This window comes from Armigeres subalbatus, chromosome 2 (assembly GCF_024139115.2).
Source record: "Armigeres subalbatus isolate Guangzhou_Male chromosome 2, GZ_Asu_2, whole genome shotgun sequence".
Taxonomy (NCBI): Eukaryota; Metazoa; Arthropoda; class Insecta; order Diptera; family Culicidae; genus Armigeres; species Armigeres subalbatus.
Genome location: NC_085140.1, coordinates 71,496,328 through 71,519,727, shown reverse-complemented (window position 1 = coordinate 71,519,727; position 23,400 = coordinate 71,496,328). Strand labels below are relative to the sequence as shown.

General features: G+C 40.5%; 1 protein-coding gene across 3 annotated transcripts in view; it reads left to right on the top strand.

The window, feature by feature from the left end:
• The first annotated feature begins 7,799 nt into the window (after positions 1 to 7,799).
• LOC134214527 (EGFR adapter protein-like) overlaps positions 7,800 to 23,400 on the top strand; it is a 184,915-nt gene continuing 169,314 nt past the window's right edge. For 2 of the 3 annotated variants that reach the window (XM_062693884.1, XM_062693883.1), the window contains exon 1: positions 7,801 to 8,854. The gene's annotated coding sequence lies outside the window, so the exon portion shown is untranslated. Of the gene's footprint in view, positions 8,855 to 23,400 lie in introns of all 3 variants that reach the window. The other variant, XM_062693885.1, reaches the window with a different exon arrangement.

Genomic DNA, 23,400 nt, shown 5'->3' with positions numbered 1-23,400 from the left:
TAGTCATAAATGACGCTATTTTCGTTTCAAATATTGACTTCGTAGACTTCTTTACGTAGTAAAATCAACATTCATACAAATAACCTAGTGTATTTTGACTACTAGGTCATAATGATTTTAGTAGAGCTGTCTTGATCAACTTCACCCCAAACCAGATTACTCAAAAAATGTGTGATAATTTAATTTATTTTAATAAATGCGAACGCATTTCAGAAAACTAAAGTTGTTGATTATTGCAACGTATAGCAGTACATGTTTTGAAATTATTTGTTTCGATTTAAAATGTAAACACACATTGTTATTGCATGTTTTGTCCTAAAACTGATCATCTTCCCCCAGTTGACGGTACATCGAACCATATTAACGCCATATAAGGCGCATCATCTGTGGAAGTCGGGCCTACTACGGGCTCCAGAAGAAACTGCGGTCGAAAAAGATTCGCCACCGCACCAAATGTGTCATGTACAAGACGCTTATAAGACCGGTAGTCCTCTACGGACATGAAACATGGACAATGCTCGAGGAGGACTTGCAAGCACTCGGAGTATTCGAGAGACGGGTGCTTAGGACCATCTTTGGCGGTGTGCAAGAAGACGGTGTGTGGCGGCGAAGAATGAACCATGAGCTCGCCCAGCTCTACGGCGAACCCAGTATCCAGAAGGTAGCTAAAGCCGGAAGGGTACGATGGGCAGGACATGTTGCAAGAATGCCGGACAGCAACCCTGCAAAGATGGTGTTCGCTTCCGATCCGGCAGGTACGAGACGGCGTGGAGCGCAGCGAGCGAGATGGGCAGACCAGGTTCAGAACGACTTGGCGAGCGTGGGGCGTATCCGAGGATGGAGAGATGCGGCCTCGAATCGTGCATTGTGGCGTCAAATTGTTGATTCAGTGTTATCTGTTTAGATGTTAACTAAATAAATGAATGAAAGGTTTTTTTTGTTCGTGATGAAACTTCTTCTTCTTCTTCTTCTATATTGGCATTACATCCCCGCACTGGGACAGAGCCGCCTCGCAGCTTAGTGTTCATTAAGCACTTCCACAGTTATTAACTGCGAGGTTTCTAAGCCAGATTACCAGTTTTGCATTCGTATATCATGAGGCTAACACGATGGTACTTTTATGCCCAGGGAAGCTGAGACAGTTTCCAATCCGAAAATTGCCTAGACCGGCACCGGGAATCGAACCCAGCCACCCTCAGCATGGTCTTGCTTTGTAGCCACGCGTCTTACCGCACGGCTAAGTAGGGCCCCTATGATGAACCACTGCGTCCATTTCATTGAACTTTTGTAGTATACCCGTGTCATTTGTTTAGAGCATGTCTTTCTGCTCCATTTCTATTGAGAAGAAATGAAGTAGTCATTTTTTATTCATATATTTCTCAAGCTTAATGTAAGGCCTCTTTAGATTAAGGTACCACTATTTATACCCTTCGAAAAATGGCTTCTACCAACTCTCAAAGGCGCGCCCCTCAATCAGTTTCGGCTCAACAATAAGTGAGATAATACTGATTTTGGACATGCATCGGTACTGAAGTTCAAACATATTTTTGGTTCTTATGAATTCCGAATTTGTTTTTTTAGAGATCTGATTTCATTACGTTTGGCATTTCCGAATCTCACCTTTACACAGAGCCCTAATAAATGAGAGGGTTCAGCAGATCCACCAAATTCGTATCCGCTTCTTTCCTAATTAATCAGCACTCTGGAGCTTGAAGAATCATGTCGTCGGCTTCGAAAATCAGCCTAAGATTGAGTTACGTTTTTACAATTTACTCCATTGACTCCATCCAAGGCGCAAAAAATGGGTTATCTAAAAGCAAATTATAGTCGTTCCATACTCTTCCGACCATCACTCATAAGTATTAACAAGAATAGTAAGAACTAGAGCACAGTGTGGTAGATCTTACTCCGTAATGCAACACGAAAAGTGTCTACCCAATATTACAGGCTCCGTTAACTGTCTGTCTAATTGTTTCACCCCCAGGCCATTCATCCCCTCAGCACGGGTCGCCTGACACCTTGGGATTCGAGGTTAGGGACGTCATATTGTCAGCTTCAGTGTTTTACCGAGCCTGACGATATAACCGGATTTACACCGTTACGCACTACTTCAGAGTATCCATATCCCAGCGTAACGGGATATAGGGAAATGTTCCGATCTCAATCTCACTGTACATATATCCATCTCATCGCTAAACAAAGAAATACGGCACCAAATTCGTTGCTTCTTTTTGTCAACATGCGTGCTCACTGCTGAAAAAAATCACAAAAATAATATTCAAACCAAATTCCTTTCCATTGCTTTGTTTTTAATGGGATGGAAATAGGAGCTATGAGATTAAGTGGCGAACCGTTCCCCTATAAGGTTGATGTCTTTGCTAAATGCGAGAAAGGCAGTATCACCAATCGCTGAATTAAGTTGTTTTTTGCCTTTCTCGTACAACAAAGTTGTACCAGAAGGCAATAATTTCACTCCAAAAGCCAAATTTTGATAGAAGGCTCGGAGACCCATAGTGTTATATACCAATCGACTCAGATCGAAAAACTGAGTAAATGTCCGTCTGTGTGTGTGTGTGTGTGTGGATGTGTGTAGCCTCGGGAATTTTTTAATGTTAAACACGGAAGGTTATAGAAGGACTTGACCGATTCGAGTGCAACTAGTTTCATTCGACGGAGAAACTTTCCTAGTTGTACACTATTGTTTTTGTTTGTTAATAACTCATTCGGTATTAATAATATTTCTATTTTTCTTTTAACAAATACGCAGTTTACATGCATACTTCAAGTCATTAATTAATTTAGCCGTGACGCAATCCATTACTCTCATAGTTAAGTAATTCTTAAGTAGCGTGATATAATCGCATCAAAGCTTTTAACCGCCGAAATGTAGGCAATTTACGTTGCATTTACCATACTAATTCGAATTCAACTCATTGAATCGAGAAAGGCATAATCACCACTGGTGGATAAATTTGGGTTTTTTTTTAAAACGCTCTGTCGAATCCTCTAAACTATTTTTTTTTTAATTTTGGGTTAATTTTTCGAACATAGTGCTTTTTTTGAGCCACCCTGATAACCAGTAAGTAAACAACCGAAAAAATTTCCAAGTACCCTACACCATATCTAAATGCAAGAAATCATGGTCAGTCATGAAGCAAGGACATTCGTTATTAATTTGATTCACTCAAAATGTGATTGGAATGTTTTTACAAATATGCGAGTTTTTCATCGAGTTATACCCTTGAGTTTATTAGATTCTAGTTGACAATGATAAGACAATGGCAATGTTTTCCAATACTGGCGGCAATAACAAAAGAGATAAAGAGGATTTTTGAATTGTAACTTAAACGATATCCTTTCCCAAGACAATCGTGGAGATGCAGAGATATACTCGGTCTCTAGTAGCAACGAGAGTCGGGCCAACAATCCTTCCCTTCGTATATGATCGTAAGGACGTGACCGGCGCTGTTATTGACTTTAGATATTTGAGCTCTAGAAACGTGTACATTGAAGCCATTGAAGCCAAGCCCCATGCATTGTGTTCTCTGTACAATTTCGCAAGTTCTAGTCAATCACGGAGTAGCAACTACGAATTGTGCGGTCATAATGCTCATGCTCATGCTCATTTGTCAAGCTACCAGCACTCTCGGTGCAGACCTCTATCCTGTTCAGAATTATCCTTTCTTACATCTTACCGAATCGCCCAAGAGTCTCCCGGGCTTCGACAACAACAGCAGTATGCAACAGTCTGGGAATTCCCGTAACACGGTAGATCACTTTGACGTAGTGTGTTGCGGTGTAAGATCTACCAAACAGAGCCCTAGCCTAATCCATTTTTCTAGCTAGGGCAATAAGTTGTGGTAATTAATGATTCATCGTATTTAGTCCTCGCTACCAACAGCAGTCTTAAAAATAAAACATAATTAATGTTACCTTGCAGGCAGTTAAAAGACTCGAATTCCTCTTGTTTGAGGCTAAACTGTATGCACAACTTTTCAAGCAATTAGTTAAAAAACCTCGGTACCCGGTCCTAGGCTGAACTGACTGCTGGAAAAATCGAGTTAGGGGTTTAAATACGTACTAACTCTTCTTGAACTGGTGAAAAATGGTAGTGAGAGGAACACACGGAAGTTCTTATTACTGAACAAATTCTCTTGCTTAAAATGGTCTTGTAGACAGAGCTAAAACCAGAGTATTAAGGGTTTCACTGGTGATATTCTAGAAGCAAGACAAGGATGTGGCTAGGGCTCCGATGCATGGCCAAAAACAGTATTACGGTTCTGTTTTCTCAAGAAAGGATTGATTTCCTATTGATAAGGGGCGCGCCTTCAATGGGATTGCTCTCTATGAAGGGTCTAAATAGCGGGACCTTGTCATGGTGGTCTTGAGAAAACAAAACAACAACTGTATCGAAACCGATACTGCATTGCTTCTCAATAGCACTGGAGTAATTCGACATGCACTTAAACACTAAGGATACGGGTAACGCTACAATAGATCTAATAATTGGTCGCAGTGGCACACCCGAACAGGGAAAAAAAAAAAACGGTCTGGGAAGTTTCCTTCAATCAGAAAAGTTTTAGGCAAATTATAAACATGTATGGATCAGCAGGGATCCAATGTTTGAGTTGAAAATGATCCCATCAGGCCAAATTCAAGATCCTTGTTAACAACGATTAGTACATCGTTGGTCATCGGAACAATCTTTCAATTATCCTGGCCACCTTCTCTGGGGATATCGCGTACTTTTAGCCTTAGCCATAACTGTCTTGCAAGCATATAAACAGGGTCATTCGCTGACCTGTTCAGATCTTCGAAGCAGGCTTGCTCAGTATGTTTAATGTTGTAGTCTAGATTTAGCGATCATTGTGCATTCGTATATCATGAGTCTAACACGATGATGAAGTAGAAAAATCCCGAAAATCTCCTAGACCGACGGTACTACATCAACGAGGTACTCCGATGAATTATGCAACCCTTCGACGATCCTGGCTATCATCTCCGGGCATTTCTCTGGAGCTGTGGTATTAGTCTTAGCTTTCACTATCCTGCATACATCCCCCCATTAAGTGTCATTTGCCATCCTGCACAGCAGGGTTTGGAAAATTAGTTCAAAAACGAACGAACACTGATTATTAGGGTGGTTCAAAATTTCGATTTTGCTCCACAGTGCTCATTTGATTCTTTACCATGTTCTGAGTGTCCTCTGAAAATTTGAGCTCATTTGGATTAAAACTGATTTGCTTTAAGCCGTTTCAAGTTTGCATGCAAATTAGTATGGGGAAATTTATTTTTCATTATACTGTTAATGACGCTTCCCATCAAGCGCATGTGAAAGAAAACCTACATAGCTAAAGGAATACTCAACAGCTTTCACTCAGTGAAAACCGCATCTCAATTAATCGTTCCAATAATTAGTAATCGAATTTAATCTATACCGTGGTTTTCTGGCGCTAATTGCATAACTCATCAACAGGCAACATTGCTGCTCGTGGCGCGAAAGATAGAACACACAAATTCAGGCTACTATGTTGCACTGCACATTTCAGTGATGCTCTCAAAGAAGTTTAACGATCATGACTAAAGATTCGCAACATGTCTTAAAATCGATTACTAATTATTGGGGCGGTTAATCAACATGCGATTTTCGTTGGGTGAAAGCTGTTGAGTATCCCTTTTAGCTATGTAGGTTTTCTATTGGACTGCGCTCAATGGGGAAACGTCATTAACAGTATAATGAAAAAATAAATTTCCCCATACTAATTTGCACGCAAACTTGAAACGGCTTGTGCTAAATCAGTTTTTATCCAAATGAGCTCAAATTTTCCGAGGACACTCAGAACATGGTAAAGAATCAGATGAGCACTGTGGAGCAAAATCGATTTTTTGAACCACCCTACTGATTATACAATCTGTCCCGTGGTGAATTTGAAATTCACCACTTCTATTTCCAAATCCAATTAGAGATTCTTTCTCTTTCTTTCTTTCTTCTTCCTTTTTCTGTCTTCCTTTTCCTTTCTGTTTTATATCTCTCCACTTACATCTCACTACTCAACATTTCGCTTCTGACTTCCTAATTATTATCTCTCACTTCTCACCCCTTATTTCTGTTCTTCTCACTACTCACATCCATCTTCTCACTTTGCTACTATCACACCTCACTTCTCATCACTTACTTCCCACTTTCATCTACACACATTAGGGTGGCTCAAAAAACACTTTTTCAATTTTATTGATGGGCCGCCCTCTTATTCGGTTCTATTTGATGCCCTGATGCTCATGACAAAATTTCAGCCAAATCGGTCGAAGTTTGGGCAGTGCTAAACTCGTCGGAAGTTTATATGGAAAAATGTATGCAGAAACATCCAAAAACAGTGATTTGCAGTTGGACGGCACAATTTACGATCAAGAATCATGATACTCATTCAGTTCTTGTAGAATTAAATACAGAATGTTATGCTGAAAACCGCGAGAAGATTAGAGTTTATTAGACAAAGATATTAGCATTTTACTGGAGTGTTGTAGGGGTGAATTTATTTCTTTTCAAAGGTAAAAGAAACGAAATTTGCTCAAACCCCACTTCAGAGAAATGCTAATAACTTAGCCGGGCAAACTCTAATCTTCTCGCGGTTTTCTGCATAACATTCTGTATTAAATTCCTCAAGATCTGAATGAGTATCATAGTTCTGCACCGTAAGTTGTGCCGTCCAACTGCAATTCACTGTTTTTGGATGTTTCTGCATACATTTTTGCATATAAACTTCCAACGAGTTTAGCACCGCCCAAACGTTGACCGATTTGGCTGAAATTTTGTCCAGAGCATCAGGGCCTCAAATAGAGCCAAATAAGAGGGCGGCCCATCAAAAAAATTGAAAAAAGTTTTTCCCATACTAATTTGAGCCACCCTAACACACATGTTACTGCACACTTCTCACTACTCAATACTCACTTTCGTTTCCCAGAACTCATATATCACTACTCTGTACTTATTTCGAACATCTCATTTCTCACTTCTCAGTTCTCGCTGTTCACTCTTCACTTCGAACATCTCACTTCTCAATTCACTTAGTAAGGAAACAAATTTTAACTATGTATTCGAAGAAATATAAATGTGTTCCCTATCTCGATACATCCCTAACTCGATGGTACCTTCAATATCGAGTAAGGGAGAGTTTACTGTACTAAGTTGAAAAGTAGCCCAGGTTCCAGATGGAATGTAGAACCATCGAAGAAGAGAAAGAAAAAGAAGAAGAAGAAAAAGAAGATGGCATGAGCAAGTTATAAATCAGACGTTGAGTTTCTTAAGTGCGGCCATGATTCTTTACATAAAGAATATTTATGCATATTTAAATTCACCTTAGCAAAGTCTCGACAAAGTTGCCAAAACCTCTCAATCTTTTTCTACAGACAATAATAAAAGACGCCTTCAAATTCGAATATGTACTTATAAACTCGAATAACGATCAACCCTATCCTCAGTATCAAGTATCAAGGGGTGCACTTCATTCAGTTTTTCCTTCTCTTTTCTCCGGCAACCGTCCACGTGTGTAGCGACCTGTAACGATTGTTCGACCGATCATTAGTTCTTACCTCAGTTCGCACCATCACCAAACCGGCACACCGTCATCATCGTCATCGCGGGCCCATAATAATCATTCATCCGCTGTACCCCTTTTGTTATTGGAAGTTGTTGCTGGTTGCCCCATTCCCGTCCATGTGCCCAGCCATTCATCCATTGCATGGTGCTGAATCGAAGAGCTCCCAGCAGGTCTGTGTTCCATACGTTCGTCATCGCCGGTTGCCGGTCGCCGCCGCAGTCTCGCTGAACTCGGCCTATGGTGCAGTCGTCGCGCGCGATTGCCGTTCTCTGCCTAAATACCTTGGGCGTCGTGGATTTGTTGTTTTGGAAACTTTCAGTTCGTGTCGTCGAAAAGTTGATCGAAGAGTTGTTCTGCAACCCACCGGGCCGGTCTTGTGGTTGGTGGAATGACTCTTTTGGATTTTCGCAAACACCAGCCAGCATCTCGCAAGTAAAGCAAGCAAAGGGGGGTTCCTCGCTGAAGACTGCGACCACTGCAGATCAGTTCGACTCGCATAGCGGTACCTGTGGGAACACGGTTGCGGTTTCGACTCTTGCGCGCGGTGACTCTGAGACCGGCCGACGTTGCACAACGTTAACTACTGGACTTGTACCGGATCTTCGCGTGTGGTGCGGTCTGTTCTCTATACGTCTTGCGCTTTCGAGGGGATTCTTGAGTGAAGGTTATTTCTTTTTGCGTGCGTGCTGCTGACATCACGGACGGTTGGCTGGCTCGGTTGGAATTTCTTGAGCGGCTTTCCGGCGCAAATTTTTGGACCATCTCGGCGGAGACGAGGGAGCAACGCAGAAGCGTACACCTTAGGAATTTGCTGCACCTTTATCGCTCGCTGCTGGTGGTTTTGTGTTTAATGTGGAAGGCAAAAAGAGTGACGTGAAAACGTGACGGCTCCAGCAGAAGGAAATAATTAATGCGTCCGGTAGCTCCGGCAACGAAGGGGATTGAACCTTTTCGCTGTAACCCAAGTGAGATAGTTTTCGTGAGTGAACATCGCCTTGTGCGGAGATTTCAAGTCACTTGTTTGGAGCTGCGTGGAAGAAGTTGTTCATGGTGTAAATTTTTAGAAGAAAAGGGAATTTATGAGTTTGATAATGGTATTTAGTGCTGTTTGGCAGCTGCCATTTGTGTATGGTTGAAACGATCAGTAGTGTGAGTTGTTAATAGGTAGGATTATCTACTAAATATTAAAGCTCGCTAAATAGTTCGAGTGCATTGAAGGAGCATATCCAATTGATAAACCTGAATAATCTGATAAGGTGAGTAACTAAAGATGTACATTTGTTTCATATTTGTTTTATATTATAGCTCAATCAAAGTTATTACCTGATTTCCGGATATTACCCACCCAGCATCGACATTAATAACAATGTTTGAAAACCCGATGGGCAAATGCACAGCATGTGAAAGATATAAACGAAATAAAGGCAAGCACTCTCTCTGTGGGAATCGAGGGTAATCTTAAAAATATTTATTATGGGCTTGAAAATTTATAATGCCGAGCAAACAGTTTTACAAATCTTATCACATTTGTCGAGGTTCGGTTATCACTTCTATGTATCCTTCCAGATCAGCTGATACCAGAAGTTTGCATAATTTGTGTTATATTGCTTAACAGAATTTGAAATTGCTTAATTCCTATGCAATCTTGGTTAAAAGTCCTCATAATTCTAAATGTTATCTAAACAATACCTGTAGGAGAATTTTACTTTTTTAGTCCACCCTGGGGACCTGGAAGGTGGAATCTTTCTGCAGCCTACATCCCAGTGGATTTCGCCGTGGTTGGAGTGATGCGGCTGCGAATCATGTATTGTGGCATCAAATTGTTGATTCAGTATTATCTGTTTAGATGTAAGCTACTTAAATGATTTAAAAAAATCATCCATAACCTATCGATACGGTAACCCGAATATGGGTCAGTGAATTAGATAAAAAAGAATTGAAATCCGTTCTCCAACCTCGGAGAAAGTCCTACGCAACAGAATTCACGTTCCTGAGCCACGAGCAGCAAACTAATATGTGCAAATTAGATTTGTTGTATATTGTCTCTATTATGGTCGTAATTTGGTAACAACGGAACATTCAAAATTCTACAATCCACCACAATACCTGTACCTACATACCATATGTCTTCCATGATTTGTATCATCATTTATGTACAAGAATTGCAACCACAATTTTCCTCCTGAACACGCAATACACCAACCACATGCCAACATGACATGGAACCACCGGAGAACACTCAGCCGAAAAAAATAAACAACTCAGCTGGACGTGCGTGAAGGTTGTTTGAATTCAAGGAACTGCCCATAAAAGACGTTTAGATAACAACAACAACAAAAGCAACAGGTCACATGCAAACAAACTCCAGACGCCTCTTCCCCATGGTGATGGTCTGGACGTCATTGCCCAACCGTGGGCTACAAAAAAAGCTTCGGTGCGCCTTCCGCTGAGCTGGACTTGATGGGGCTCATTCCTATTATTGCGCATTGCTCACACCGCATGATCTTCCTCGCTGCAATCGTCCCAATCCCAATCGTTTTCACCAACGTAATTTTGTGTACTTCTTTTACCCCCGCTGCCCCAGTGAGACTTCAAGATCGTTCCACTTAATTTATAAAATATTTTTTATGCACACATCGAAAATTTTTATAACGAAAATAAAGAAAGAGATATGAGCAAAAATGTCACAAACAGGTTTCCAGCATTCTTCTTCTGCGCCGCGACGATTGGGGATTGAATTGGGTTCGATTCGATTCGCCAAAGCTTTTACTCGCAGCTTCCGCGCGATTATTTCTCTCTCATTCCAGCCACCGCTGCTGTCGGCCGGGTTCGTCGAAAAGGAGAAATGAAATGCTTTCTTCCATTCCCGGCATCCCGCTGAAATCGTTAATGCACCGGTTTCTCGAAGTCTGCCGTCGTCATCCGCCACGCGTCGTACCCCCTTCCGTAGATGATAAATTTCCACCATAATTTAATTCCGATGACTTTTTATTGTGGCAATTTTGAATTTTTAATTTCACACATATCTCAGCCGGGGTCGCCGGTGTCATTCGCGATTTTCTCCGGTCGATTGCGATGCATTTTAAACCGTTTACATGGACATTTATATCGCCTGACTGTCCCTGCCGCCCGCCATCTCGCTGATGTGAAGCTGCATCTGCAGGCTTCGCAAAAACACACATCGGAGTGTTTGTTCAATATAGATGAGCGTAAATATATTTTTCCTACAATATTGCACATATAATACACAATTCTACGAAAGCATTGTTTGATATTCGTATATAATTTTCGTAATTTAAGGTAGTAGTCAAAACGTTTAATGCATGAGATGGCGCTTTTTCAATGGTAATAAAATCGAAGTTTCATCACAATAAAACTACTAATCAGTGCAAACTAAGTGGAGGAGATAATCTTTTCACCCCATACTTACTTGATACTTGATGGGCTACTGCTCCTCGATGAACCTACGCCGAATGAAGTATCCTTTTCCACTGGACTCGATCCTGAGCCAATCGCTTCTAGTCGCCCTGAACATTGAGCGCCCTCAAGTCCTCTTCAACTGCAAAAAGCCATCGTCTACGCGACCTTCCACGAAGCCTGCGGCCTCTTCGGGTTATCTGCTAAATATTATCTTTGCTTGACGTTCTTCCGGCATACGAACAACATGAATAAATATCCGGCCCTTTATACACCTGGCACAGTTCATGATTCATGCGACGCCGACAGATACCGTTCTCCTGTTTACCGCCGAGTATTGTCCGCAGCACCTTACACTCAAACACTCCGAAAGCTCTCCAATCAGCCTCCTTCAACGTCCATGTTTCATGGCCGTATAAAGCCACCGGAAGAATCAGAGTAGTATACAGCGCGAGTTTTGTTTTCGATTGCAGACTAAGAGACTTAAGCTGGTTACGAAGTCCGTAATAAGCCCTATTTGAAGCTGCAATACGCCTTTTCACCTCCTGGGAAACATCATTATCGCACGTCACTAATGTTCCAAGATACACAAATTCTTCTACCACTTCAAATTTTTCACCATCCAGCACCATTTCACTTCCACCACCACTAATGAACCCACGTTGATTTCCAGCGACCATGTACTTCGTATTGCTGGTATTGATCGTGAGTCCAATCCTCGCTGTCTTCCTCTTAAAAGGCACAAAAGCCTCATCCACGGCACGGTGATCAATCCCGATAATATCGATATCGTCCGCAAATCCAAGGAGCATATGCGATCTTGTGATAATGGTACCGCTTCTTTGCACACCAGCTCTCCAAATCGCTTCCTCGAGCGCTATATTGAACAGTAGATTCGAGAGTGCATCACCCTGATTTAATCCATCTAAGGTAACAAATGACGTCGATATTTCATCCGCAACCCTTACACTTGATTTCGATCCGTCCAACGTTAAACGAATCAGCCGTATCAGTTTCGCCGGAAAACCATGTCCAAGCATAATTTACCAGTTTCTCGAGCTTCTGGTGGTACTTAGCTGATACTCCTTGCGCCGACAATCGCTGGATATTGTAACGCATCGTTCGCTGTGTTCTTTCGTTCGATCCAGTTGACAACCGTGATCGAGTTTTACTGACAACGAGTCAATGTTCGGACCTCTGAATGTCCGCACATCGATAACATCCGAGAAATGGTGCCCATCCACCAGAACATGGTTTATCTGGTTGCAAGTTTCACCATTTGGTTGTCTCCAGGTGTGCTTTCGGATATTCATTCGTGCAAAGTCCCTCTGGCAGCAGTGAAATTTACTAGCCGTAGGCCGTTGTCAATGGTAGCGGAGTGAAGGCTCTCGCTACCAATTATGGGACGGAAAAAGTCCTCTCTACCGACCTGAGCGTTAGCGTCTCCGATAACAATTTTCACGTCATGCTTTGGGCACTCTCAATAGGCTTTATCAAGACATTCATAAAACGTGTTCTTCACGTCGTCGGATTTATCGTTTGTCGGTGCGTAAACGTTGATTAAGCTGTAATTGAAGTATTTGCCCCGTATCCTCAACACACAGATTCGTTCGCTAATGGGTTTCCAGCGCATCACTCACTTCATCTGCGAAACCAATACGAAAATCATCACTACGAAACCAACTCCATGCTCTGTTTTTCGGCCGCCGCTGTGATAGATGTTATACTTGAATGCAGTGTCGGTCGTGGACCCCCACGGCGCGGAATTCACGTTCTCCGGATCTGGGCCATCGAACTTCTTGAATAGCGGCCACGTTCACTCCAACTTTCTGCAGTTCGCGAGTCAGAAGGCTCACTCGTCCAGGTTCATTTAGGGTCCTGACATTCCAGGTACCGAGTTTCCAACCATAGTCCCTATTTCGTTGGGACTGGTAAGCTGCACTACCAGCTAAGTACACAACCCTTAGCTGGCGGTCTTTTGTCTTCGGACGACCCGTGGAACCGTGAGATAGGAACTTGTGGGGACCAGAGCTGGGCGCTCCTTCCTTGATGACAACCCACCATTTTGCAGCCCTGCTGCTGCACCCTGGAAGTGAATTTTATCGAAGTAAACAGTTTCTATCCTTTTTGTTAAATCTGCTAGGGTAAAAGTTCCGATAGTCGTGGATGCTCCTATAGTTGCGGTAGTGTATTTTTTGGGGAATCTACAGATTAAACATAGCAACCCACATTGTTGATCAATAAGTTGAACTGTCAGCATACAATATAAACGTAAACAGACTTGCAATATCGTTGAAATTGGTAAATTATCCTCAAATACATTATTTTTTTCTGGCCTTTGTACCAATAGTTGCGGTAGTGTTCCTTTAGTTGCGAGTCCCATACAAAAACAATGGGATTCGCAACTATAGGAACACGAGTTAAAAAATACCGCAACTATTGGAACATTGTACCAATAATTGGAGGATGGATTTTAAGCAGCAGTGATAGTTTACGTTGCGACCAGAATATATTTCGCTAAATATAGTGTTTATGAACTTTTGGATACACCTCCAAGGTAAGTGAAATGCAGTTTCGCTTAGATGTAAGTGATAAAACAGTGATTGCGTGTGCTTATTGCCTCCACTATTGGGTCTTTTACCCTACTCTATGTTTTGGAATTTTCACAACTTTCACCATGAGCTCATGGAAGAATGGTAGTTGGAAATCAATAAAATGTATGGATAAATCAGGTATTTCGCAAATTTATGAAAAATGGGTGTCTAGTAGTGATAAGGAAAGAAGTATGAGGTGAAAAGATTAATAATTAATAATGAAATTTAGATTTTACTACCACTGAATAAACGCCATCTCTTGCATTACAAGTTTTGACTGCTAACTTTTTAGAAATTCTTCCCACTCTCGAGCAGCCATCTGCAGCAATATCGATGCCCATGCGTTGCTTTACGTTTGTTGTATATTTCTAACTTTCTTACTCCAATTACTTATGAGTTTCCATTAGTGATTAAATGGAAATCAAATTGAAAGCCCAAAATGATGAAGCTTGAAAGTTATCATTGTCGATCCCGCCCATCTTTTCTGTTACTAGGAAAGGGAAGAAATGATATGACATCAATGATATGACATCTAAAAGGAGAGGCTAGCAACGCACCGACGTCCTCAAGCCTACTTAACTTTTTCCTGCAGCAATGTCGATACGAAGGCTGCAAGAGCCTCCGAATCAGAGAAGGTTCTCTGCTTGATCAAGCAAACCAAGTTCATAGTGTGGTTATAAACATCAGTACCCTCAGTAGCGAGGGTTCACAACAGTGACATACATGCATTTAGGCAAACATAGTAAAAATTATAATTTTAAACTTTTATTAAGCTTGAAATTTTTGAATATCTTGAAGTACAGGCGAAGGGCTGTATCACATATTTTACAGTCATAAATGATGACGTTGGTGATCGGTGTAAGCGACCAGTCAGACCTTTTGGAGACTTTGACAACAATGTAGAGTGCTTCTAAAATGGATTTAATATACCTGAGGGCAAGAAAACTAAATTATTAGAGACCTTTTTGAACAATTTTGTTATCAGACCTCCAAATTGTCGGTGAGGCGCTGACCTATTCTCACCCCAGACCCATTGTCACCCCCGACTAAACAAAAGTCGTCTCCATTCAGCTCGGTCTATGGCTGAGCGTCGCCGACGACCCATTCTACGGAGGGTCCGCTGATCTGATCGATCTGATCAGATGCATCAGCGAGCGAGCACCTCGCCTTTATGTGCCCAACATGTGAGAAACTGAAATAAGCCAGAAAGGAATTATCTAGGCAGATGCCACGTGTCATCCCTCTCCGCTGGTTGACAGTCGAATACCGCATATTGACTTGATGCTTGTGTGAGCCTGCTGCGATGGCACTCGAGGTGGATGTCCGACACGCAGTAGTGAGTAGCAGCTATTATGCTCGTATTGCACTAGAACGTAACAGCTCTTTCACACCCACACATCCACCTCTCTCTCTCCAACTTAAAAAAATGTATTGCAATTCCTGGGAAAACTTTCCACTTTCCCGTTTTCCACAGCTGTCACTTCATACTGTTACTTTGCTGTTTGACATGGCATTCTACGATGGCAACACCAAATGTCAACTTTTTGTATCAAAGTTTCTAAGATTTTCAAACCTCAAATAGAACTTTGAAAATTTTGAAAAAATCTGCAGTATTGATATTTTTTTTAATGTTTATTAAAGTGATTTTTAAATTCAAAATAAAGTTCATCACTAAGTATTGATAGAACATTAATCATAGTCTCATTGTTTTCAGATGCACTTCAGAATGAAATTTATGAAGCTTTTCTTTTTGAACCAAAAAAACCAAATGAGAACACATATCGAACAAATTTGGCTGAGGCAGAGGAAATCGTACATACAGTGAGTCCAAAAAGTATTCGTCTAGCTGTGTGTTTTCTAGAGAATGTCAAAGATAGAATCTAGTAAGCTCAAAAAAATAAAACTATCGATTACATTGTGTAGTAAATTAATAAATTCATCTTTATTGTTAAAAATCAAACAGAAAAATATAACAATAACAAAAACAAAGGTAACAAAACATAACAATTCATTAAATACGGGCTCAAAAAGTATTCGTCTAGTGAGGTTTAGCGCGCTTTTGAAACGAAAACAGGAGTTATAGAATGGAATTCAATATTTCGTTGGATTCCCCTGTGTATCTATGACGGGCTGTAGTTCTTGTGGCGTGGAACTGATTAAATTAGCCGTAATGGGGGACGGAATATTCTTCCATTTTTCTTTCAACACTAATTTCAATTAGTTGTTGTTGGAAATATGACTTTCACGAATTTCACAAAAAGTTTGTCGTCCAGAACCTTCCAATGGAGTTAAATTGGACTCATATCTGGGATCTGAGGAGGCGTTTTGAGTTGATTGGGGTATTATAGAGTAGCTACAGCTTAGTACTTTGGGCTGTGTGCTTGAGGTAATTATCACCATGTAAGATGTTTGTTCCCTGTAAGCCCAATTTCTCAGCACTGGCGATCAAATTTTCTTTCAAAATGCGGATGAACATTTTGTGATACATAATTTCTTCAATAATGTGAAATTTTCCCGAACCTGTTGCGCTCAAGCACCTCAGAGACCATGACGGAGCCCCTACCACACGTAAAAAAAAATAATGTTATTTATTATTAATATTTCTAATACTTTTTTGCCAAAGCAGGCGCTCAATGATATGTATAAGAAAAAACTTATACATCGCATTAGTCACATACATTCCGAAACTTATACTTTTCATTAACTTATGAATGTTATTAGCGTTTTGATATGGGATCATCCATTAGGTGGCATAATGAAGAGTATAAGTATTTTCGAATGGTTTTTTGCCATAACATATAAGGTTATTTTTTTACGTGCATGCTTTACTGCTCAAAAGAGATTCTGCGGCTGTATCTTTCGGCTGTAATATTCACTTTTCCGCCATACCATACATCGGCCATTTGATCCAAATATGCTGTACTTGCTTTCGTCAGATAACATGACTTGATTCCGAAAGTCATCCTTCTTCCAGCGATACTTTTAGCTGAAATCGAGCTGTTTTTGATAATTTGATGGCTCACTTGAATTTTCTTCCGTGATACTCGCCCATTATACCCATACTTTTCACAGGCATTTCTGTTCGTATTTGTTCATATCTGAGCACTTCTTCTCTCCAACTCACTTGCCTATATGGGTGAACTCGTTTTTAAGGATTTTTTTTATTTTCCGCACAATAAATCGCTCATCGTTATCAGATTACCATAGCTGACGACCACTCTGTTATTTGTTTTGATAGATTTTTGTGGCGCTGATGCGATCAATCACCAATAAAATGGCTGAATTCTTGCTACCCTTGGTCTACCCACATTTCTTGCAACTAATTATGAGTCAACTTGCACTAATTATGCAGGCATAGAATAAGTTTTTTTTTCATTTGGACCCATCTTTTTACTTTTCCCACCCATGGTGCTTCTATTTTCCGCGCCAAGTTCAAACAAAACAAAAACATTATTTGATCTGTCATTGAATATTGACAAAAATGTTGCTTGACATCATTAAAGTGTGGTAGTGTGACAACAGGCGAATAAAACTATTATATTCGTGTTTCACTCGATTAGTTTCTGAATAGACGAATACTTTTTGAGCGAGCGGAATTGACGAAATTTAGATATTCTCTACATACCAGAAAAAGTAATTGAAATTTTTATTTGTTTTTGAATAATAATCATGTGTTGATAAGTTTTCTACCAAATTTAGAAGAAAGTTTTTAAATTTCTCTTCTATCACGCCTCAGTTTTACATTTTACTAAAGAATATGCAGCTAGACGAATACTTTTTGGACCCACTGTATGTATTTTGGACTCCTTAAGACACTTCTAACGAATAAAGTTCGCCGTCGTATCAAACTGACTATCTACAAATCGCTAATTATACTTGAGATAAGATAAAACATCTCACTGTCTCTTTTTGAAACCATTTGCCTGCCAAAAAAAAAGTCGATTCTTATTGGGCGATTTGACAGACGCCGGCAAGCGCAGCGTTGCTTTAAGGCTCTCCTAAACACACGCGACGCGATTCTATAGCCGTTAATTGGTATGGACTTAACCACGAACGTCTTCTTTTTCCACGATTCTTCTTCTTTTCGCTCGAAAAAATGACATCCGCTGCGGGCCGATGAACATTTGAGTGAATTCGGAGCTTTTAGTTCACCGGATGTTCACGTTGATGTTCATTTTTCGTAAACTTTGCCCTCAGATGAGGTTTTCTTCTTACTGAAAATCGACGCGTGACGTCATCGTGGTTTAGTCCATGGGAGCATAAATGAAACCAAGACAAAATTTTCAAAACTACTTAACTGCTTATGTAAACAAAGCAGATAAGCCGTTTTGAAAATTTAGTCTTGAAACATTATTGAAAGAATCGTGGCGACTAGTTGTCGCCGCCGTGGCTATGAAATCGCTTAGGTCTTTATAGATGGACACAAAAAGGCGAGCAGCGCATCGAGAAAACCGGATTTATACCAGATGAAAGACTATTCACGGCCCCTCGGTAGACTACGTGATTAGTGATGTGCAGTCATGAGCCGAGTCGAATGGGGAAATCTTTTTTGTCCGGCATAGAATTCTGATTCGTTGGTAGAATTTGCCGTCCAATTTATCAATTTAATGGCTTTAATGATCCCGGACCAATTAAGTACACAGTACAGTACACAGATTGGATAATGCAATTATGTCATTTGATTCGATTCCATCAGCTTCGAAACTATGTAGTTATATTGCCCCTTTCAGAGCTGAGTGTTTCTGTATGCACTAAAGATACATTTCCGGACTACGTAACAGTCCATTAGTACGCATGCCGCTTGGTCCAGCTTACTGTTGTTTAGTCTGTCGTCTAGAAGTGTCGGACTTTCATTCATCCCAGATGCTGTTTGCATTGTTGCTCTGCGAACTTATCTCCCATTTTCCCTCACTCTGACGACACGTCCGTTAGGCCAAAAGTTTCGAGGAAATACTTTTTCTACCACTACTACAACGTCACCAACTTGAATCGATTCCACTGGTTCAAACTACTTACTTAGCTCGACGTCAAATGATATATACATACTCGACGGATTCCTACTGCGGACGTCCCGCGGGGTCCAGAGAACAGGAGCTCGGTCCTATACCAAATGTGAAACTGACCCAACGGTACCTCTGGTCGTCACCAGGGGAGCACCCCTCGTGAATCGCGCACAGGTTCAAATCTCGGAGTGCTGCCAGTCGTGATAATTCGGCTATTCCCCACGGCTTATTGACAAGCGAGGTCACAGGCGTACTATACGACGGGTGTTACTCGTAGTCTAGCGGCTTTGGCCAAGTTTCGCTCGAGCTCTGGACGGATCCTTGATTTTGGACTAACCGCTCACGTTGTTTGGACTACAGTGTCCTGATACAACGCAGACAATCTTATCTATCATTGCTCACAATAGTGGATTATTAAGGCATACCTAATTTACAAATGATTTTAATTTAAAATAATTCAAACCCATTCTTCGTTTTTTTTTTAACGAATTTAATCACTAATAGCAATGAAACAATATCAAACATTTGAATAATATTTGGTATTTAGGCGACCGAAACTTACTTCAAACACAGAGAACAGACATGGAGGCTCGAACAAAATTTCTTGCAAAATATGTGTAAAAAAACAAGCCGAACCTCAACGCCATCGACGTCGACATTGCAACTCATAATCTCATTTGACAACACGATGGCGCTAGTATGCTCTTGCATGCATAACGACACTAGTGCACAGTGACATTTTTTTATGACGCTAGCGCTGATTCTGAACGGGATAACGGCGACATTCCGAAGTTATTTCAAAATGGACAGTTAAAAGTTATCACAACATAGTAAGTGCAGCTTCAACGTCTGTTCTCTGTGCTTCAAATTAGAATAAATTAATTTAGATTTATAAAGCACTCCAAAATTGTCGTTCGCTGTGTAATCTTTGCTGCGCAGTTCCTGTCTGTTGGTCGAATAAGGAGAGATATTATCTAAATCGTCATACCTCTTACAAAAGAGTCCTACTCCACAGAGAACAGACGTTGAAGCTGCATTCACTATGCTGTGATAACTTTTAACTGTCCATTTTGAAATAACTTTGGAATGTCGCCGTTATCCCGTTCAGAATCAGTGCTAGCGTCATAAAAAAATGCCACTGTGCGCTAGTGTCGTTAGGCATGCAAGAGCATACTGGCGCCATCGTGTTGTCAAAATGAGATTATGAGTTGCAATATCGACGTCGATGGCGTTGAGGTTCGGCTTGTTTGTTTACACATGTTTTCCAAGAAATTTTGCTCGAGCCTCCATGTCTGTTCTCTGTGCCTATTCTACCAAGCAATTAAATATTTAATACACGAAGAAATCGAATTTTGACATTTTGCTGGTAAATTCGCTACTTTACAACTAGGTGGAGTGTCTTCTGTTCTTGTTTCATAATGAGCTTAAAGTACAATAAGGCATTTGATGAGACAGATCAAATCAGCTGTTTTCTTGTGCTTATCTACTTTGACAATCTGTGGGGGCCCGATTGTTTGATAATTTCGAGTCGAACATTCCGATAGGTCCCATTATCAATTCGACCTGTTTTACTTTTCGGTTACCAGGGCTTTAGAACAAAGTTTTTCATATGATTCTTGAAACGCGTCATTAGATTATTCATACCATTGCATTCTAAGTATAAAACGCTGAAGAAAGCAAGAATGAAAAGTAAAACGTAACAAACATTATTTTGTGTTCGGGCTTTATGGAATGTTCACGCAGAATCATACACTCAACCCTCTTTCTACGGCAGTTGGGTTGACACCGCGGCTGGGGCACCATTGATGCCTTGGTTGATTCATTAGACCATTTGTTTTGAGAGGCTAGTAAAGGCTTTGGTTGTTTCGATAGACCATTTGATTGAAACTCCCGGATAATTTGGAATTCTTACAAAATCTCATATGCCTGTATTTGAGAGTGAAATACCAATACACAGAAGACTTGGGTTGACACCACGGCTGGGTACATCGTGGAAACCTTGGTTGATTCGGTAGACCATTTGATTCATACTCCAGGACAATTTGAAGATCGTATAACATCTCATATACCTGGACTTGAGACGCAAGTGAAAAACTAATACTCGGAAGGCATGATTAGAATGATACCGCGGCGATCTTACAACACCTCATATGTCTTGCTTTGAGACGCAAGTGAAAGACAAATCCTCGGAGGACATAATTGAGTTGATACCGCGGCTTGGGACATCATGAAGGCTTTGGTTGATTCGATAGACCATTTGATTTAAACTCCAGGACAATTTGGAGATCTTACAACATCTCATATGCCTGTATTTGGAGAGATCTTACAATACCTCATGTAAGACGCAAGTAAATGTATTTAAAAGTATCCAATGATCAATAAATTGAGTGAAATACTAGAAGATTTAGCAAAAATTCTTCTTACGTTACATTCGGTTTACGTCCCCCCAAAAAGTGACGCAAAAGATGGTTGAGTGTACCAAAACAAAACATTGAAAGTAAATAATCAGGCGAAACGTCTTATAAAATACCTTATTCGCAGCAGGGCAGAAAGTATGATAGTGACAGCTTTACACATAATTATGTGTACAAACGAATGAAGATGGGTTCACACTAAGTGTGTTTTTTCATTTATATCATTTCAATCGAATGAGTATTGAGTATGTTATAACCTTAAAGCCTGTATTCTGGGATTTTTTTGGTGATCAAGTTCATATGCTATGATCCTGGACAGTAAACGAAAATCATACAAGTTCTCATTTCCAAAAGGGTCAAGATTTCAATCGATTGAAAAGCTCTTAAGCTAGAAAGATGTATTTTTATGGGTATCCCGTTCGTCGGCACTCCATGTGTTAAAAACTAAGATTATTCGACAAAAGAAAAAACAAATTAGAGAGGTCAAAATATCACTCTAAAGGGGATTTTGTTCCTCATTGGCATTACATCCCCTCTGGGACATTGCCGTCTGACAGCTAAGTTCTTCCACAGTCACTAACAGCGAGGTTTTTAAGTTAAGTTACCATTTTTACATTTTTTGGGTATTATGAGGCTAACACGATGATACTTTTATGCCCAGGGGAGTCGAGAAAATTACCAATCCGAAATTTCCTAAACCGGACCGGGAATCGAATCCAGCCAACCTCTGCATGGTCAAACTTCATGAGAATAGTTTTCACTAGTCCCATCAACTTGCGTTTTAAAGAAAAATAGATTTTTTTTGTTTTGATTTTTTTTTCAAGCGGGGACTTCCGGCAAAGAACAATTCTTCTTGAATAACCCCTGTACGCAATGCCCGTTCAGGCCAATTTTTATTAGCGAAAAACTAGGCCGCGTTCCACGTTGAATGAAATGTGTTGCGAGCAAATCGGATAATACTAAATATAAACAATTGTGTCTCACATTTTTGTACACACACACAGTTTTGATTGGTTGATTATATTATAACACTATGCGTTTCCTAGCCTACTATCAAAAGTTTGGTTTTAGAATGGTCATATAGATATACTGCCCATGATCGCATATTTGTATCATACGCATTTTTGTTCATTTTGTAAATAGCCTGTGAATCGTTCAGAAAGCGCATTTTACTGCATCTAATCCCACAACAGTATAATAGGCTTTACTATCTAGCTTTTCTGTGGCAGGCTAGAAATGATTGAGTTTGTGGGGAGGATTGACAAACGCTTTACAAAATCAACCAACATGCAAATGTTACAAATATGCGATCATGGGCAGTATAGAAAGGAAAGGATTTGAAAGGTGCATTTGTGTTTTGCGTTTCTCGTATAATAAGAACTAGCTGTATGTACCCGGCCTTGCTCGGAGTTGCCAGTTTGATTCGCAGTTTTTTCACAATCGGAAAATGAATAAACCAATTGGTCAAAAGGATAATTGTGTTTTCTTATTGATACTTCATCATTTGATTAAAAGAAGGCAGATTTCATTTGAAACAATTGACTGATTTTGAATAAGGGATCAAACCCAAAATCGCCTTATTCCGGCCAATCGTCTATTTTAAAAGAAGGAAAAACATCCACTAATGCCTGATTCCGGGAAACCGTCTATTTTTGAAGAAAGGATCACATTCATCATCCAGAAGGAAACACATTAATCATTGCTTTTCACTGGGCAAACCATGATTTCGATGAAGTGTTGAGCTGATCGATGACTAAACAATACAACTCCCCCACACCCTCCCCTTTTCAATCCTTAACCCACTGTCGTCGTCTCCTAATATGAAGAATGTGTGTTCCAAATTTGACTGAAATCGGCTAAGGGGAGATCAGAAGTTACACTGCGGTGATTGAGAGCTGAACAATGCCAGTCCCTCCACAACCTTCCCGTTTTCTAAATATCATCTCTATCATCTTCGCCTTCTTAAGAAAAATAATGTTCGTTCCAAATTTGGTTGCAATCGAGCAAGGAGTACAGAAGTTCTGCTTGAACATTGGATCATTGCATACCTTGCTTTTAACAGGTGGCAACTAAAAAATTGGAATGAAAAGAATGGCTCGGGATAAAAAAAAGTACAGTTCAATGTGATGCATGTTATACAAAGAGTTGTCCTTATTCTTCAAACTTAAACTAATGAATATTGTCGTATGATCCGTGGTTCGCCGTGCGGTGCAGCTTAGTCTTGCTGGTATAACATGACCGCCGTACGGTTCTACCACATCGATTTTCGGAATGCTGCTTCTGATCCTGCTTATGAGTTGCTTCGTGGTTTAGGCCTTACAATCACCCACCCTGAGCTGAAAATACCAAATAATGCTATGGCAGTTTTCGAAAC